The sequence below is a fragment of the Branchiostoma lanceolatum genome, chromosome 6, assembly GCF_035083965.1.
Source record: "Branchiostoma lanceolatum isolate klBraLanc5 chromosome 6, klBraLanc5.hap2, whole genome shotgun sequence".
In the NCBI taxonomy this organism is placed as follows: Eukaryota; Metazoa; Chordata; class Leptocardii; order Amphioxiformes; family Branchiostomatidae; genus Branchiostoma; species Branchiostoma lanceolatum.
The window spans coordinates 20,861,770-20,874,921 of NC_089727.1; positions in this window are offsets into that span (position 1 = coordinate 20,861,770).

The following is a 13,152-nucleotide window of genomic DNA, read 5'->3' on the forward strand; positions in this document are numbered from 1 at the left end:
CTCACATAGGTCATGACTCAACTGAACACAATCATATGAAAGGAAATTAACATATCTGAGAATACATTATTGTCATTATAAAGTTTTACAATTGAAAACAATAAGCACGCCTACAGTACAAGAAGAGATCGTTCTCTTTCTCTGGCGCGGTCCTATGGAACTCACTGCCACTACAAGTAAGAGATGCAACATCTATCGGTGCTTTTAAAACTATATATACAAGAGAACTCCACTAGTGTTTAAATTTAGGTTATCTCTTATGTAAATACATTTTTGGTTCACTCATTTATTAATATGATTTCACATTATGTCAACATTGATATGCAAATTCAACCTGATTTCATTTCATTCCATTATATTTTGTTACTAGCACATGACGTCAATGCACATATTTGGTAATATTATGTTTTGTTTAATATGACGTCAATGCACATATTTGGTAATGTTACGTTTTGTTTAATATGTTATCTAAGTTACTCTAGTTTCATATCAATTTTACCTCACATTATGTTTTGTTACTTGTTATTTTATGTAAACAACTTTGTTTGGGGATTTCCCCCCCAGGGCTCATTGAAAAACGCCAGCTGGCGATATGACTCCCCTGGTTAAATAGAAATAAACAAACAAACAAACAAACAAACAAATAATTCAGATGCGCCTTCTTGCCCATTACCTCTCAGATTATAGCAGGATTCATCGCAACATGAATTAAACTAAAAGTTATCAAGGTATATGTTCCTTCTACATCATCATACAAACACTAGTTCGCTATATTTGCATTCTCATGCTGAATTCATTGCCAAAATTACAATTGCAAGGTATATGTCCCTATTTGCACATCATAGTAACTGCATTCTGATTATACAGATAGTGGTTAATACTTTTGCACTCTTGCGCTTAAGGCCGACATTGCAAAAAAGTACAAGGTATATGTCCCTCATAATGACAATACAAACAAAAAATTGCAGAAAAGACAGCTGCTGAACATAACAAGGCATCTGTTTGCTGTCAACTAAGGCATGCTACCAAACATCAATATCATTTAACAAAAAGATCCATTTAAAACATGATTGCAAAGAACTTAAGCTACTGTTTAAACCAGTATAAAGGTTAAACATGAAAATGTAATCTACAACAGTACAAATATAACTGACTACATTGATTGCTTATAACTTGTCCAGGTTCTTAACGGCTAGGAATGTGACCAAGCGGCGAAGAAAGTTCCTTGGATTTATGTAGGACAGTTGTCCTTTAATACGTCTCAGCCCGGAGTTCGCTTGCTCATTGATTTGACTGTTGATTGTCAGTATGCCGAATGCCGCTTTGTACATGTCTAGGCAATACCCCCTGCTACAAACCTTGTGAGTCTTAAAGTGCAGTCTGTCCACAAAGAAACGTGAGTTTTGGAAGAAGCCAGGGTCCCTGTGTAAGCAGTATGAGTGGAGTTGACATGCATCGTCATAGATGATTACGCTTGGTGCAGTGGAAAAACGGGATTTAAGGATGCGAAAGGGGTACTTGGGGGACTCTGGCTCTAAAATTACTTCAAAGCCATAGCAAATGGCATGTTGGCAATACAGTGTAAACACTCCTGCCGTTAAAGTGGGATGTCCCCGTGACTCTTTACGACAGTCGGAAGTCCTTTCCTTTGCTCGTGTGTTTCGCACATCAGCAGTAAAGTATCCATCTCCAAGGCGCCGCCATTGGGATGGAAAGAAGCTGTAGGTGAGTGAGTTAGGGGAGTCTAGCTGTCTGACTGCTGGTTAGTCTGTAAGGGAGAACACAAAGACATAAACATTAACACCGATGTACTCAAGGAAATGGAGCATGATTGAAAGTTTTCTCAAGTCAAGTTATTGGGTTACATATCAAAAGTAAGTCCAAACTACTGAAAATAATGTCATCAGGTTGGTAGAACCCTATTAGGACATTGGAGTTTTCTCTTTTCACAACCACAGACTACTTACCACCTACATCAGCTTTTAGCTTACTGTTATGGTAGTGTTACCTGATATGTCTGGTGACAATCAATCTTTGTATGGAGTCATGACTTTTCCCACCAGGTCCAGCAGTACTACCCTAACGTCTGCGGGAACATCTCCATCAGGTGCAATGCGATCAATGACGTTCGAAATGACAGGGGCCGTTTGTTGTAGCATACTGAGTTTCCTAACAACAACAAAAAGGCACCATGTTCAAAAGCAGTTCTTTTAGTACCCTACTAGTATATCAATTCCATTGGAGCTTCAAATTGTATGCATGCTTAACAACTTGAAAACAATTAAGATATATACACTTTGCGTCACATATTAAATCTATCACACCCACTTCAGACATTAGATTGCTTTTCTCCCTGAGTACTTCGATATATACCGGAAATGTAAAATTGGCGTTACTGCTTATAGCTTGAACCTTTTCGCAAAACAAGCTAACATTTTGCAGGGTTAATGGGAGAGTGTACCATATGCATGATTTAAGATCCAGATTGCAAAATTATTTGAATTGGATTCTTTGTATTTCAGAGTTCCCCCTCCGCGCTGTTAGCACCATAACAGTGTAATGCATACCTGTGGTTGACTGAGTCTTTGATGTTTAGCCATTCTGCGATTTCTTTAATGATGGCCCATGTAGCATCCTGTCCTGATCCTGCATTGTGCCACATGCAGGGGTGTTTCTGGACACCTGTATCAAGAAATCCCTACACAAAAACGAGACATGACTTATTTGGTTAGATGCCAGAAGTACACTGAAGACAACTTTCGCAACACTGCCAGTTCCTAGTATAGTTTTTCTTGTTTTCTTTTTGGTCCATTGCACCTAGTTCTTAGAGAAATGTACAGGGTGGCTAATAATTTTGTTTTTGTGAAAACTGTGCGCATTCACCTGTAAGTCTTTGGCGCCACGACGCCCTTCCTTTGGCCACCGCGAAGACGTTTGACTAGGTTGGATAGTGATGTGTTTCCACTGCTAGACATCTCCCTGTGCACATGCAGGGAAAGGGCCTTGCCAACTCCCGCGAAGCGTCGCAGTGCTACCCTTGTTTGATCACGTTTGATCACCACACGTTGCTGGTGTCTGCTTCCACTGTTGATGACAGGAGGCTAGGGAAATATCAAGGCAATGTGTGAGTTAATTTCAGTCTTCTTCCTGATAGACTGTTTAAGAAACAAGTGTACATTTGGAATGTTGAAAGTTATAATGAATAACAATAAACTTTATACTCTTTAGAATTGAAAAATTTAAGGTTTTTTTCAACTAAAGGCAAAAATACCTACATCTGAATGCTGGACGTCATCCTGCAGCTATGGTATCAGGTCCTTCCTGAAACCCATCGTGATTCCATCCATGATGACGTCGTTCAAAAGAGTTGTATGCATAGAGGAAGGTGTTGTAGCTAGTAAGTTGTGTTTCGGACGGATTATTTTCACACCAACATGCTCTGTGGAAGCCTCTGAGGGGTGTCCGGTTCTCTATCATGAAATACATGTACTTTGTTAGCATGTTGTAGGCGTACATCGCCTTGTTTGAAAAATTGAACACGAGATCTTCCTGGCCATCGTATGGCAGTTTGCAGTTACAGATGCCAGTGGTTGGCCTGAGCAACCCTCTCACGTGTCTCCTTTGTTATTGGGTCGACGTAGGCGAGCACAGCACATTCAGCATCGTGTATGGTGACACCGCGGTGTGTCACACCCAGCCTTCCTTGACAGGATCTCCTGTGTCCCATGGATTTCTATGCTTGCATGTAGCATCCCATAAGGAGGGCACACGATGCTCGGGATATTGGGCCAGGCCAGATCTTAGTTTGTCTTCAGCTCTTTCATCTCATCTGGCCATGTTGGGTAAGGGATGGGACGTCATAAGTCATTGGAAAAATTGTCAAGCTGAGAGTCCGGCGAGAATGACCGGCTTACGTATGAAGTGTGTGGGCCGGGATGGACCGGCAAGTAAACCGATGGCTCAGTAAGTCTTTCCCGTATTTTTTTGCGAAGTGAACGATAACCGGTCGAAGTACTGAATATCTCACCGCCCACGATTCGGTACGCTACGTTAGTTTCATATGCGTATGAATTTCATTCGCGTATGAAACCGACGTATGAAACGTCGATTTTTGACCCTGAGTGCTACCTGGATGGGGCCAGCTTTGGCTTGTTCGTTTACCTGGTAATTGATTGTAGAGATATCGAATGATTGCCTGTACTTGCCCATGCGATATCCCAGAGAACAGCCTGTGTGTCCTTTCCAGTAAAAGCAGTCTACAATTACAAGGAAAAGAGTATTACGAAAGAAGTGCGGCTCTCTATTCAATGCGTACTGATGCAGCTTACATGCATTGTCATACACTATGACCCGTGGTGCTGTGGTGAACCTCATGCGGAAGATTTCGAACGGGTGGCCGGGCAACTCACAGCTTATTATACATTTAAAACCATAGCAGATTGCCACGCCTGCAAAAGTGTGTAAAAATCCATGGTGTCAATGAAGGATGCCCATAAACTTATTTCCGACAGCGCTCCCTTGACTGGTATGTGTCAGCAGTGTATTCTGGTTAGCTGATCTTTTGACTCAGTATCGGAAGACAGGAGATCACAGATGGTGCTGGAGGTGCGGAGTAGGCCAGTGGAGATGGGAAAGAAACATTTTGGAAAGTTTGGTCCAGGGCTGTGTGGATGTGTTTGAGCAGCTGCATTATACTTATGTCGTCGTGGATGTCCCCTCCCTTTGAAATATCTCGCAGGCCCCTAAACTGCACATGTATGGATCTTTGCAGACTTGAACTTGAAGTAGAATTTGCACAGCCTACAGAAGCCTCTCCTCTTGCCAGCTTCAAGACTGTGTCCAATACTTCGGCGGCCGTGTCGCTCGCGGTTTGCAGCATGCCACAAATGGGGAAGGTCTTGTCAAGTTCGGACAAATATCTTTTGTAGGGTGAGGGACACGTGCGGCTGCCTCCTTCGGACTTCGGGCGTTGCAGAACAGTTGCTAACTCAGTGCATCTTCCCATCTTAAGGGGGGTGACAAGGCATTTGAACTCCCCGTCAGTCAATCCGTTTTCGCCGCCGGCCTTCTGTCCTCGCCTCTCCCCACTGTACCACAGCAGCAGGTCCTTGGCTTGTTTTGTCCTGATAAAGACTTGATCGGCGTGCTTGGAGCCGTCCACACGTTGTGTTCCGATCCTACTGAACGCTCTTCTCGGGTATCTCCATCTCTTTTTGTGTGCACAGGGATTCATATAATAATGATTCAACGATGTTCATATTCACATAACTTCAAAATGCCACAAGTATGAAATTGCCATCATTTAGCTGTATGGAATTCTAGTAGTTTCTCATTGATTATGCAAATTAGGCCAACAATTGCTTATTTTCTATCTATCAACATTCCTCTCTTCCTCAGTTACAAATGTCACATATTTGAATAGTCAGATCATGGAACACAATTGCCTAATTAATTATGCAAATTAGAATCTGATTTGTATGATTATCGTCTAATCATACAAAGTATCACCTAAGCTATCTATATAACAAAAATCATGAACATCCATCAAGCCCATCTTGAGTTCTAGTGTTTTCTCATCAATTATGCAAACGAGGTCCTCATTTGCATAGTTGATATCTATCAATACTTCTCGCTTCCTCAGTTACATTTGGTACATGTTCGAGAGTCCTATCACGGAATTTGGCGGCTGTATAAACTTTCCTCATTCATTATGCAAATTAGATGCTGATTTGCATAATAAGTATCTTATGATGTACATCATCACTCAAGTTATCTACTAACCAAAAATCATGACCATCCATCAAGCCCTTCTTGAGTTATTCCCTTTCAAAGTCTGAAATAAAACCTGCTCCTGCAGTTCCAAAAAAGCTGCTAGGTGGCCAAAACCTATACCACTTACTCTCTGTCCAAAGAGCTATCTACCACTCAAAAATCAGTTCCATAGCTTGTCCAGAACACGAGATATCAAAACAGGAAGTTTCGCTGCAGTACCATATCAAGCCGGTAGGGGACCCAAAATATAATCATTTCCAAGTCTCATCAAGACCTACCCACCTACCAAATATCAAGACAATCCATCCAAGCCTTCTCGAGTTATGCTGTACGTTACAAACAAACCCACAAACACAACCACAAACGCTACCCTCTGCATAACCTTCTCGGCGAAGGTAATTAAAAAAACTCCCGTAAAAATAGGTGGCACAACAACATAAATGCCTTTAGAAAATCACAAGTAGCCTAGATGAGTCCTTGGGAGGTGTGGTGCTCAGATGCAGGGGCGTGTCTGGATGTAATGGAACCAAAAATGAACTAGAAAAACTGGAGGGCGACATCAATACAGAGACTGGAACCCTGGTGCTCCTGGTCCATCTCCTTATCAAGGAGCACCTTCTCCCAACCTCTTACGTCCCCCTCCTTCATTATGACCTGTGCTGCCAAGCGTTTAATCACGCTCTTGTAGGTCACCTTCATCCTGTAAGATCATAGAGCATCACTGTCAAGGAATTGGTCTGTGGTTAACGGTTACGTTGGTTCAAGCATATACATCCTTCTTGCTCTACAGAACTTGCAGAGGGCACCACATATAATATATTACCATTACTTTCCAGATAAACCAGCTAGGCATGCATAGCAAAATTGTGCTGAATTGCAATTGCGATGTGACATTGATCTAAAAATGTGAGGTTAAGGTGTGATACAGTGATTTGCCATTCAAAAATGCACCTCTTTGTGACTCATATTTCTATCTGTTTACATTTGAAAGCATATGGATATACTTATAGTAGTTTCAAATGCTTTGGATTACGACAGATATGACATACATACCAAGTGACAACATAAGAAGTTTTGAGTTTGGGCTGAAGAAGTTTGGAAATGTCTACCGACTTTAAACTCGATACCCCCTCATGTATATTAATCCAACAAAGGTTTTATCGAATAATAACATGAATTGAATAACATACCTGGCAGTTACAGCGGTGGGGTGCCCCTGTTCAAGCCCATGAACACACCAGGTGTTTCCGGTAATCCCTGTTTGTCGGTAGGTCAAACTGGGTCCACTCATGGTCTGGTGTGTTGAAACTGGGGCTCCTTGAAGTCCTTGTCGAGTCGTCCATGTGAATGTTCAGAGAGAGCCACTCATGTTGATGGGCCTCTCTTCATGCATGGCCTGTGGAAATTTAAAAGAACAGATGTCAGGTATAACCATGTTTTACAAAGTATTTTCCATTGTACCAAAATCAATTAGATCCGGGCCGGAAGCTTTTGCTGGGTTGATCACTTCTACTAACTTCTGTACCCTTGCTAGAGTGACCTCGACCGTAGGCCTGTCAGGCCTGACCAATTGCTGAAATTGTAGCGTCCGCATCCCCTATAGCGTCCGTACCCCCATCTGTAGCGTCCGTACCCCCATTTATGTTTTTAATACTGTTCAAATTGCTGAAATTTATAGATCATTTCTTGCATAGATCAAAAATGCAACAAAGCAGTTATTTTTAAACTCCCCTGTGGGTTTTCAGCTTAATCTTCAAACTGCTCCAGTTCAGGTTCAGGATTCAGTCTGTCCATCCTGAATATTGTTTCCTCCTTTGTTTCATCATTGTTGTCGGGTGGACAGTCAGCTTCTTCTGGTAACGTCATTTCGTCTTCTGCAGTGCTCTCTTCAGGTTGTTGGATGTAGATGAAATTCTCAGCAATGAAAGTGTATCCTGTATCCCGAAAGGGGGTGTTCACTTTTTTTTTTATTCAAACATTTAAACAGAAATACAGAGTGACAAAAGGGGGCGCACTCAAGTGCAAGACTTATTTTGACGCTACCCCTTACATAAAAAACATACATATTTTACAGAGAGAAATCAAGTACAAGTGAAAAGCAAAGGAAAATCACATCAGACAGAAAATGATACATTGTACTTAATATAACAAGAAAGGATAAGCGCAAGTCCAGTTTCCCACCCACTGATGAAATAGTTGGACACATTACAAAAAAAGCCACGACAACTGTGTTTTAAAAACGCTTAGTTGTAGTGATGAAGTTTTGGGTTGTTAATAGAATATTGGAGTTAACAACAGATGAATGTGAAGGACTACCACGGAGTAAAACGGAAACTTTAGCGTTGTCCGATAATGATGGGAAGTTAAGGGTGTGTCCTAAGAGCCTGGAGAGTTTGCCGAGGAGGGTTGAGCGTTGGGCATTGTACATAGGGCAGTGGAGTAAATAATGTGGTACTGTTTCGCGTTGGCACCCGCAGTTACATGCTGGGCTGTTTAGCAATCCTCGAGTAAAGAGACTGTGGTTTAGACTACAGGTGCCAATGCGAAGGCGTAATAGGTGAACACAGGAAAGGCGAGGGCCATGGATAAAATAGTTGAGCTTAACAGGTCGTATGGTTTTTAGGAGAACAGTTCGAAATTGACAGTAGTTTAGAGAGCGAGTTGACAAATCGAGGTTGTTCCAGTGGTGCGTCGAGTACGGAACAAAGGACCTGGCAAAACGATTTGTTGAATAATTTAGAGGTTTTAAGTTCATCCTATTACGCAATTCGTATGAACATGATGAGAGGATAGGTGTGGGTGCTAGTTGAGACAGGTAGTTTCGGGTTTGACCATTTACAATTTTATAGAACAAACATAATCTATGAAGGTGTCTTCTGTCTGACAGTGTTTCCCAACCAAGTTCGTTCCTAGTTGCCAAGTAAGAAGACCCCTTGATGGCGCCTGTAACAACAAGGGCACAGTGATATTGTATGCGTTCAATTAGCTTGGCTGTTGTACCGTGCCAAATGACGTCGCCGTACTCAAGACAGGGGCGTATATATGATTTATATAAAGTTTCGAGGATATGACGAGGCAGTTTGAATTTTAGGCCGCTAAAGAGATCAATACTTTTGGATACCTTGGTTATAATGTAATTAGTGTGGGAATTCCAGGACATGTTGGAGCTCAGTATAACTCCAATATGTTTATGGATATCGACTGACTTTATCACACTGTTGTTAAGAAAGAGGGGTGGGTGAACAAGGGGATCTCTTTTGGCTGAAAAGCACATTTCTTCTGATTTTTTTGGATTTAGCTCCATGAGCCACTGGGTGGCCCAAGCATGAATTCTGGACAGGTCAGCGTTTAAACAGGCAGCAGAATCAAAAGGGTTGTCTACAATTTGAAGAAGGGAGCTGTCGTCGGCAAATAGGAATGGGAGGGAAATAAGGTCATTTACAATGTCATTTATATAAACGAGAAAGAATAATGGGCCTAATATTGACCCCTGTGGAACACCAGCGTTGGTCATGTCCCAGGCAGAAGACTGGCCGTCAATGACTACACGCTGTGACCTGTTTCTTAGATAACTGTCAATCCAATTAATGAGTGGTCCTTCTATACCATTTCTTTGTAGCTTAAAGATAAGACCTGAATGCCACACCCTGTCGAAAGCGCGCGAAAAATCAAGAAATACTGCTCGAACGTCTTTACCTGACTCTAAAGATTTTAGTATGGTGTGTGTGAAGTACACCAGCTGGCAGACTGTGGGGTCTCATTTAATGAAACCTGACTGAAGACGATATAAAAGATTATTACAGATCAAGTGATTGTATAGGTGTTTGGAAACTATTTTTTCGAGTACTTTGGACAGGGTGGGGAGAAGTGATATGGGACGGTAGTTGGATTTGTCTTGTGGGTCACCTTTTTTAAAAATGGGTATAACGTTTGCGTATTTCAAAATATCAGGAAATATGCCATGACAGAGTGAAAGGTTAAAAACGAAAGATATTTTATCAGCAATGAAAGGCGTGATGATTTTGAGAAAATGGTTATCGATGTGGTCATACCCGTGGGCCTTGCCGGTATCCAGGTTTTTAACAAACAATAAAACTTCTTCAGGTGAAGTTGTAATGTGTAGGAGCCGACTGGATGTGAGATATTGAAAAGCTGGGAGAGAGGTATGGGAATCATCAATGGTTGATTGAGATGTAAGATATTTATTTAAAATTGTTGCCTTTTCGTGCTCGTCGAAAATATAGGAACTACCCTCTTTAAGAGGGGGGATGGAAGAAGTAACTTTAGGTCTATAAAGTGGTAATTATGCAAATTCGGACTGAATTTGCATAAATAATGAGAAATATCTACTCTATTGTGGGCTTTGAGGTCGCACCATCTGTTGGTCTCTTATCTAGGTCAACTATTCCCAACAGGTCCCAACAGCTGGTGGTCAAACCACAAATGGGAACACTATTACTGTCTACCAAACCTGTATGTGGATACCCTTTGGCACATAAAATAAAACAACCAGCGGCAAAAACAAATAACTAGGGCAAATAAAACACATCATATATAAAAACAAAATATATAAAAACAAATTCCATGGAGATTTTGGGTCTTCGGACTCTTGTTTGGGTTTGCGGTAGTTGGCAGAGGCCTTGGTGGTTTGCTTCAATGTGCCGCATTGTCTTTCTTCATTTTCAGCCAGAAGAGAACTGGGGAGCAATCCTGTATGTGACTGGTGTGTGGTCTAGTAAGGAATGGATGTAACTGCCCCGGAGCTTTCTCCTCGTGATGGATTTTAGATTTTCAGTGAAGACGTCTTTCATCGTGAGATGGTGCAGGTACATTGTGTTTTGCATTCGGAAGTTGCACTGGTCATGTTACGTTCATCTGCCGCAGCATAACACAGCCTTTGCTTTTCTGCTTGTATGGGGTTAGTTTGAAGGAGGGCTGGCATTCTCTTAATTACACATAACATCTTCATTCTTGCTGGAGGTCGTTCTTTGTTATGCAGTCTACTGTCTCATATGGTACCGCCCCGCTATAGATCAGTTCATCTTTAATTTCTTCCTTGGACATCTGACTAAAGGGGTCTGGCAGTGATGACGATGCTTTCATGGAAGTAATGGTCCCATTTAAATGAACTGTTGTCTGTCTTCAATTTTTTGGGCAGGATTTTCTACATGGCTGAATTCCCAGAAGCTGTCAATCACTCTGATGATTGCAGAGCATACACCTTTCTCACGGACATGATAGAATGAAGACGAGGCCAATGAGGCAAAGAAGCAAAAATAATGTACAGATTTAGTTTTCCTCCTAAATCACATTAAGTTTTAAAATATGATATCCAATCATCAATATTACAACTAATGTAAGGTACAAAAAAGATGTAGCAATTTAGAGCTTCGTTGACCGATCCCATAGTCTCCACCCTCCTCTGTCAGAACGTAGAAATGCAAAATAAAAACATAGAAATGCAAATATTTGACGATCATGCAGCCACTTCCTCATTGGTCGATTCTCTAAGTATCAGGTAATCATTAGCTAAACTGGTAATTGTGATTGACTAATCGGTCTAATGTTTGCCACAAGGGCCTCGTTTTCATTCTATCATGGCCGCCGCGTGAGAAAGGTCTATATGCAGGGGTTGTAACCTCCGTGCACGCCCAGCTCAAACTGTCGGGGGGGGGGGTCTCCATTGACGTCTCTACCATCTGGTGTTTTTATCGGGAACGCAAGCGATGGTAGGTGGTCTCTTTGTATCTCGGCATACAGTAGTTGTTCAGAATCCACGCTGTTGTTTCTTGCAAACATGTATATGTTCGGTTGTTCAAGACTGCACTGAGAACTGTAAGTTTTACTTCATGCACGATGACAACGAGGTGCAGGATGTAGCCATGGTGGGCGAGTATTGCACCATCTTCCCAAATACCAATACATAAGATTTCTTGTCGTTTTCTTGGATTTTAAGCGATGTTTCTCCTTCCTTTGTAATGTTTACGTGGTTTGTGGCATTTCTTTTGAATGGCAGTTGTGTTTGTAGCATGTGCTCCCACAGTTGCAACGTTGAGGTAGTGGTAGTTTCCTACCTTCAGTGTTGATATTAGTTTCTATTCTGTTGCGGTCTTTGTTGAGGTAGTACTTTTTGTAGGTCCTGGGAACTACAAATCCACCAATAGGTGCCTCCCCATTTTTTTATCATTTGGAACAGCTCCTTGTTGATTTCTTTCTCTTTTCGCTTCATTCAAAGTGTCAAGTGTGGACCCTGACCAACCCTCTGTCTTGCTCTGCGCATGTGCCTTGCTGGTGATTGCTGTTGAAATCTGTCGGTGATGTCTACTTTTTGTAGCCTTCAATTGAGTAACCGTCCAGCATTTGAAAGTGGTTTCCCATCAGGCCCTTCGATGTTATATTTTTGTGTCAGCTGACTCCAGTTTACTGCTGCACCATCTTCGAGACTGTTTACTTCCTCCTTGAGTACATCTCTGTCAAAGACTTCCCCAATCATCAAAGTCCACATTGGAGCGGCCTGGTGTGAAGCCACTCTGCTCCCTTCTCTTCTTGTGGAGAAGAAGTGGACGCAGCCTTGCTAGAAGGACATTGGCAAACACCTTTCCCGGGACACTCAGTGTGGTAATCCCTCTGTAGGTGCTGCATATTAGGTTCTTGGGCCCCTTCTTCCAGAAGGGGAGGATGACATGTCGACAACAAGCAGCCAGTCCGCCGGGATGGTCTCACTGTTCCAGATGACTGTGATTGGAGCTGGTAAGCTACTGCAGGTCCGCCGTGTAGTAGCAATTCTGGTGAGATACCATCGGCTCCTGCAGCCTGCATGGATTTGAGCATATGTATGGCCGTGACCACTTCGTCGAGGAAGGTAGGTCCAGGGGGGACGTAATTTAAACCAAACACAGACAAACATTTCTAATGCAAACGTACTTCTAACAATGAATTATAATCTTTAGTTATGATCACGGAAAAACAAGAAACGCTGACAAAGATGGACCTAATTTAAACCACAAGAAAGTGGTTTACAACCTCTGACAAAGAAACAGGTCAAAAAGCTCTAAAAAAATTATGATGAAGCACCACCACAAATGATAAACAAGGACTACTTGAAAAAGTACAAAAAAAAGGGCAAAACGATCCGAGTGTATAAACCGAAAAGTGAAGAATAGTTCAGGAGGTTTCAAGTATCATGTTATTGAACAACCAAGCACTTCTTGTGCATATTCGAGTTGTTGTCCGGTGGTGACACGTTGATCAACTTCTAATCGATTTTCTCCAGGGTTAAAGAATGCATGCCTTAATCTTATGCATCTCAAGTCAATATGGTAATACCTGTTACTATGAGGTGCAATATCCCTAGTCCCTATCTTAAAATCACTCTCAAAG